The sequence below is a fragment of the Otolemur garnettii genome, unplaced genomic scaffold (assembly GCF_000181295.1).
Source record: "Otolemur garnettii isolate 467f Iridium unplaced genomic scaffold, OtoGar3 scaffold00002, whole genome shotgun sequence".
Taxonomy (NCBI): Eukaryota; Metazoa; Chordata; class Mammalia; order Primates; family Galagidae; genus Otolemur; species Otolemur garnettii.
In genome coordinates, this window is record NW_003852397.1 from 30,810,366 (window position 1) to 30,817,591 (window position 7,226).

At 39.3% G+C, this 7,226-nt stretch overlaps 1 pseudogene across 1 annotated transcript; it reads left to right on the forward strand.

Moving 5' to 3' along the window:
• Positions 1–4,982: 4,982 nt before the first annotated feature.
• On the forward strand, positions 4,983–5,743 carry LOC100965028 (annotated as a pseudogene). Its single transcript, XR_152749.2, has one exon. The product of XR_152749.2 is annotated as a 60S ribosomal protein L7 pseudogene (transcript).
• The last annotated feature ends 1,483 nt before the right edge of the window (positions 5,744–7,226 follow it).

A 7,226-nucleotide genomic window follows, 5' to 3' on the forward strand; every position in this document is an offset into this window, starting at 1 on the left:
GTAAATACTCTTAAGATGTTGGAAAAGCCATTTCCAGACTCACTAAAAAAGGTACAATTTCATATTTCATTCAGCAGGCAGTAAACATATGAGATTTGTAACAAGAAGTAGTAGCCATGAAAAAACTGTTCCTCCACAAGGAAACAGATGTATTTTTGAGTGGAAGCTCCATTCAAAGTTGTTAGGGGAAATGGTGGATGTTTGAGCTGAATCATTAACGTCATAGAGATGACATCATTGGGGACTATTACGACCTTCAAAATCCATTTCTTGGGGTTTACTCTGAGAAACTGAAATAGAATTTGATGAATTATGTTTGTGAACTTACAATTTATTGTTGTTGTTAATGACCTTACTATTTTGTAAAAGTGTTTCATAGGCTCAATCTAAGAGATTTAAAAAAATTGGGAGTTTTTCCATTAAAAGCTCTTAGATGTTATAATCCTTTCACTCTTTCATGGAGAAAAGTAACCTTTTCTTTTTCCTTTACACTTGCAAAACATCTTGGTTTTCAAAATAGTCTTGGATCAGAATTTCTTAAACTCAAAACATTGCAGACATTGGTCACTGACTTCTGTCATTAAATTTTGTGATGGAGATTCTGAAGTCAGTTCTTACTTTTGTCCTTAAAACTCTTTTTCCTACTAAATATCTGAAGAATTTTCTTTTAGCCTCAAGTTCAATAATTTATGATTTCAATAATTCTCTCACTATTATTATTATTATTAGTTTGCAGTTTTTGGTCAGGGCTGGGCTTGAACTCGCCATCTCCAGCATATGGGGCCAGCACCCTACTCCTTTGAGCCACAGGAACCACCCATTGTCTCACAATTATTAATTTCTCTTGGAGCAGTCTGTATCCTTTCAGGATGTAGACTGGTTTTCCTTATTTCATGAAAAATCTCCTCTATCTAACTTTTAATACATTTTCTGTCCTATTTATGGAATTTTCTATTTCTGGAACAATAATATGCCTTATGTTGGGCCATTGTTTTTTGTTTTCTGTTCTTTGCTTCTATTATATTTTTCTATTGTTTTAGGCTGTTCATCTTCTTTTCCTCTATGTTTTTAGATTAAAACTGTGATTAAGCCTTCCTTATATATTTGTAATTGGTTTCAGCTGTGTCTGTTATAGTTCTTGTTCCATGATGGGTTGTTTTGGTCTTTGGCTTGTTTTCTTATCAGTGCAATCTCAATTTCTATCTTATCCCATTTTTTTAAAATTATCTTTTGTTTGTGGTCTTATTTTTACTGATCTCATTTTCTGTAGAAGCCTGTAGAAAAGATTATAGCATGCAATACTGTCAGATAGTTTCTTCCAGGTTAGGTTTTTGAACAGTCTTATTTATTTCCATGTTTTCTTTATTGCCATCTCATATGGCTGTAATATGCTTTCCTAATGGTTTGATGAGGACAACTCAACTTAAACTTTCCATTTGTCTAATAATGTGGACTGATTTTCCTCAGCTCTTTCCTTACTCTTTTAGTGACTTTATCTACTTCTTCTGAGAGATTTTGATGTGTCCCAGCGCGGAGCACTGGGAGGGATTTGGGGGAGTTCTGCTTGAGCTGTATGTGGTCTTTGGAGGACCTGAGGCTTCTCTTTCTTCTGAGGATTTGTCAAATTTCTTGTATCAGGAAGAATCCTTGCTCTTGGTTGGAGCTGTTTCCTATGTTTTGTGGGTGGTGAGAAGGCAGGGATCACATCTTTCTTTGGATAAGTCCTCTAAGTTAGTGTGGAACATCTATCAGTGAGATCGTCCTGGTTGTTTCATATAACCATTTCCATTTACCTGTCTTCCTTGTAGCTATTTCTATTCCTAGCAGTTAAAGAAGAAAAATAACACATTTTCTGGAGATTTGGCTCCTCATTCACAGTTCTGAGGGGGAACTGAGTCTGATACATTGAATTTCAGTGTATCCCTCCCCCCGCTAAGAGCATAGCTTTTGTCTTGCTCTCTTAAGTCTTTTTTGTTGTTGGGGATGGTTAGATCTGGGTGGTTCTGATCATTTCTCTTTCTTTCTTCTTGTTTCTCTCAGTCTTGTGATGCCTAGACCGAATGTGTGGAGTGCTAGGAATTCCTCTTATTCCTCAGACTTCCTGTGGTTATAAGCACAAAAATAGAGTTTCTACAACTCCCCCTCAATTACTGACTGTGCTCACTGGGGGCTGTTGGTGATAATGCCTTAGGATGGTTTATTAATCTTCTTTACCCAGCATTGATTCTGCAAAGTTGTACCAGAATCTTCTTCTTCACTCCCCTGACTCAGCTGCCATATTTGTCAGCTTATATGATACTTTGTTGGTTGTGGTGGTTCTTCTCATCTTTTAAATAAGGTGTTGTTATTGTTGTTGCTATTATTATTACTATTATTGTTGTGTCTTGGGGATAGGGAAATTCTTTGACTGGCTTTCTTTACCTCTCAGAGCACTTCTCTTGTTATAAACCATCACTCTGAGTAATTTTAGGAGTGCTTCTAGCTGGATGTTTGTAGCAAAAATGACAGTTTACTGACATGTTGTATAAATTTGGGGTTAAGAAAGTATATGGAGGCTTAACACCACGTCTCTGTGGGTTTGCCCAAATGCTAGAAAATGCTCTGACTAGAAGTTCTGCCAGATAAAGCTTTCACTGCTTTTGGAGAATATTCACATGAAACAGTAAAAATGGTTTGAAATCAAAAGGTGCAGTGGAAAAAGTATGAGGTTCCTCTCTTCCCAAATACACACTCGGCCTTTCCCACATGGCCAAATTCTTTAATCTCTTTAAGCTTTGGATTTCTTATCTTTAAATGGGACTTACACACCTTATTATATTGACTTACGAGGAGGAATAAATGAGGTGGTACACTCACAGCATCCAGTCCACCACCTGACACTACTGGGTGCTGGGAAATGGTTGTTCCTGCTTTTCCTCTTCCCTCTCTGCGATCTGCAGATATGGCCAGCCAGTCTGAGCTAATAGGGTAGAGAACACTTTGCTTAATGTGAAATAAGTCTTGAAGCCTGCGACACGCTTTATTTTTCACAGATGCTTTTCTCACATTATACCATGATCTCTTTTAACATAAGGAAGATGAGGTGAGATCAAATGGTTGGCAGGTGGTAAAGCATTTGCTTTCTGATTTATCCCTAGATAATGGCTTATGCTATTCTTTAAAATTGAATTTGTGTGAAATCCAGGGAGTCATCAAAAGTTATCATATAGTAAATTATTCTTCAAGGGAGGGCTCTTGACAAGACCTAATAAGAACAAATACTTATTAATAAAATGTAGGTGCATATGGCTGAGGTATTTGAATTTAGATGATTTGCAGGAGGCATAATTCCCTCTGCTTGCTCCCAGCCACCACGAAGAGATCCTGTCAGGCAGAGAGTTAGATGGACAGAGGCACTGTTGGAGAGGGCAGCAGTGTGACTGGACCAGATCTTTACACTCTACTTGTCTGCCACTTGGGAGGTGGGCCTAAGTGAGGCCTGGCCATGGCTGACTCTGCTGTGTGAGAGAGAGAAAGATGGAGATCACAGATAGCATGAGCTGGCATGGCCTGGAGATTGTGGCTGTGGAGCCAATGCAAGATGAGTTACAGTGGAAATACCCTTGTTTAGGGTTTGGAGAATGATGTAATTAGACCAGATGTGAAGAAAATCTTCTTGTCCTATGTAGCCACTGTTGCTTTTTCTGTAGGAGCAATCTGGAGATTTTGGGAAAAACACACTACCCACAGGTAATAACTAGCCACAAAATTGAAACTTTCATTAGCAGAATGTGTAAGTATGAGAAATGGGCTCTGCCTAATTACATTTCCCATTAACCAGTGGATCACCATATAACCCCACTTGCTAAAACTTAATTCTATACAAATAATATGCTCCTTACTCCCATAAGTACATTACTCTGAACATAATAACATTTTCATTGATGATTTAGTTCTTAATTCACTCTGAATGAACATTCTCAGCATTGAGGTTGTTAAAGGTGCCAGGCTTTAGAGGGAATCCTACTGGGCTCAGAACACACCTTAGAAATATTTTATCTCCCTTATGCTATGGGCTCAATTGAGTCCTATCAAAATTCACATATTGAAGTCCTAGCCCTCAGTACCTCAAAATGTGACCATATTTAGGGTTAGGGTCTTAGAAGAGGTATTTGAATTAAAATGAGGTCAATTTGCTCTGGCCCAATACAATCGCTGTCTTAGAAGAAGAGGGAAGTTGGACACTGATTGACCACCCAGAATGAAGGTGATGTGAAGACATGGGGAGGAGACAGTCACCTACAATCTAGGAACAGAGACCTAGAATAGATCGTTTCCTCATAGCCCTCAGAAAGAACCAACGCTTCCAGCACCCTGATTTTGTGCTGTCTCCTAGCCTCCAGAGCTACAAGGTAATACATTTCTCTTATTTAAGCCACTCAGCCTGTGGCATTTTGTTACCTCATCCTTAGCAGACAAACACATTTACTTTCCAGTTTTCCCTCTAATGCAGACTTGTCTGGCCTTGCCTTCTTTTTCTCTTCTTTCTCCTTGCCAGTTTTCTCTGACATCCATTCCCATTGTTAAGTGTAAATGTTAGTGGGAGTGAAGTTGAAAGGAGGGCGGCAATTCTGATATAAGAAGGGTCTTGTTGATTGTCATTGAAGTGAGAGATAATTTTATTTTATTTATTGGATACAGACCTTAAATACTGACTTTCTATGAACAATCACTTGATAATATGTAGGCTATTGACATCAAGAAATTGGGGAGCTTTCTAGGGATATTGTGTTTAATAATATGAGCTGAGAGCATCAGAACAGTGAAGATTTAAAGCATAATAGTTGCACTCAGAACTGAAAACTCTGATCCTCAGACACCAATAGAATGGAAGACTAAATCTTGCTGTTGAAGAAGCAGAAGAGTAAAAGTCCATCATTTAAATGAGTATAAAATCCAAAGACATGAAAAGATATCTTAAAAAATTCTCTTTTAGTCCTCTTTTTCCGGCTGGAACCATGGAGGCTGTCGAAGAGAAGAAAAAGAAGGTTCCGGCTGTGCCAGAAACCCTTAAGAAAAAGCGAAAGAATTTCGCAGAGCTGAAGATCAAGTGTCTGAGAAAGAAATGTGCCCAAAAGATGCTTCGAAAGGCAAGGAGGAAGCTTATCTATGAAAAAGCTAAGCATTATCATAAGGAATACAGGCAGATGTACAGAACTGAGATTCGGATGGCTAGGATGGCAAGAAAAGCTGGAAACTTCTATGTACTTGCAGAACCCAAATTGGCATTTGTCATCAGGATCAGAGGTATCAATGGTGTGAGTCCAAAGGTCCGAAAGGTGTTGCAGCTTCTTCGCCTTCGCCAGATCTTCAATGGAACTTTTGTTAAGCTCAACAAGGCTTCCATTAACATGCTGAGGACTGTAGGACCGTATATTGCAAGGGGGTACCCAAATCTGAAGTCAGTAAATGAGCTAATCTACAAGCGTGGTTATGGCAAAATCAGTAAGAAACGAATTGCATTGACTGACAACAGTTTGATTGCATGATCTCTTGGTAAATATGGCATCATCTGCATGGAGGATCTGATTCATGAGATCTATACTGTTGGAAAACGCTTCAAAGAAGCAAATAACTTCTTGTGGCCCTTCAAGTTATCATCTCCACGGGGGGAATGAAGAAAAAGACAACCCACTTTGTAGAAAGTGGAGATGCTGGTAACAGGGAAGACTGAATCAATAGGCTTATTAGAAGAATGAACTAAGGTATCTGCCCTGATTGTTTTTGTAATCTGGTCAGTTAATAAACAGTGACTGCTTTCAGATTGAAATGTAAAAAAAATAAAAATAAAAAAAATAAATTCTCTTTTAGTTTGTAAATCTTGCAAAAATATGATGCTCAATAAAGGAAGTTCTCAAAAAAACTGACCCTAAAAAAAAAAAAAAACCCAAACTGACCCTGAGATAGGGATTTTGGTTAAGTGGTTTATTTGGGAGATGATCCCAGGAAGCAGAAGTGAAGGGACGGGGCAGTAGACAGGGAGGGTCAGAAAGCCACCAAAGATTTATTAATACATGGTTGTCACTGTGGGCAAGTGGGGCTCAGTCTGAGGACCTTGAGAGAGACTATGTAGGATAAGGCCTGAAGTCATCCCAGGACTGGACAAGGAAGCTGGAATACTCATCCACCAATTTCAATCCCTCTTTGGTTGAGAGTTGTGGACATTGATGGGCTTCTATCCTGACCTGCTTCATTCTAGTGGCCAGAGAAAGTCAGCAGACATAAAGGTAGGCAATCATCTCTGTGTGGCAAGTATCTACAGGTGGTCTTAGATTTGAGCGAGGAGGCTTAGGGAGGGGCAAGGAGGGAGAATTCCAGTAGCATTTGCTACAGTTTAGTAAAACCCATAGTAAAATCATGCCATACCTTTGAACTGTTCAGATGGTTTAGGTTCCCAGTAAATGCACTCTAAGTCACGTGAGGTTTTGCCCCATGAGTGTCTCTGAAATCCTCCAGTTCTTTCATGCTCCTGCTTACCACCTGGGTTTAGGTCACCAGCATCTTTCACCCAGATCACCATCCCTGTCTTTAGCCTTGCTCACCTTCAATCAATTCTCTACCCAGGTGCTAGAGGAAGCTTTCTAAAGGAAAATAAAATCATGCCAGTCCCTTTTTAGAAATCTCTAATTACTTTTTGAAGTCAGCTCTTATTAATCTAATCAGACCTTGCAGGACTCCCTCCCTCCTCTCTCTTCAGCTCCTTCCTCCTGTGAGTCCCATCTGGCTGAAGTCACAGAATCAACCAATCTCTCCTTCCACCTCCAGCCCGGCCTGATCCTCCCTCTGCTTCTCTCTGCTACACCTCTCCCTGACCCTTTTACTTCAGGATTTTTATCACACAGTCCTTCCTCTTCCCTTTTCTTTTACCTCACTTCCATTTTTCTGGCTGTCCCTTACTCATTTTTCATGTCTGAATTTAAATATTATCTCCTTAGATGCTGTTAACTCCCTCAGCATTATCCTATCATGCATCCTGAACATTCACTATCTTCATCTCCGTATACTTTCCCAGAGTTATCTGTTTCATTTCTGCCACCCATTAATGTATCAGTCTCTCTTTTTTTTCTGGCCTTGTCTCTCCAGTGACTAACAGAGTATCTGACACATAACAGGTGCTCAGTGTATACTTGTTGAGTAAATGAATAATGTTCAATACTTAGGTTCAATTCTGTGTTCCTATATTTTCC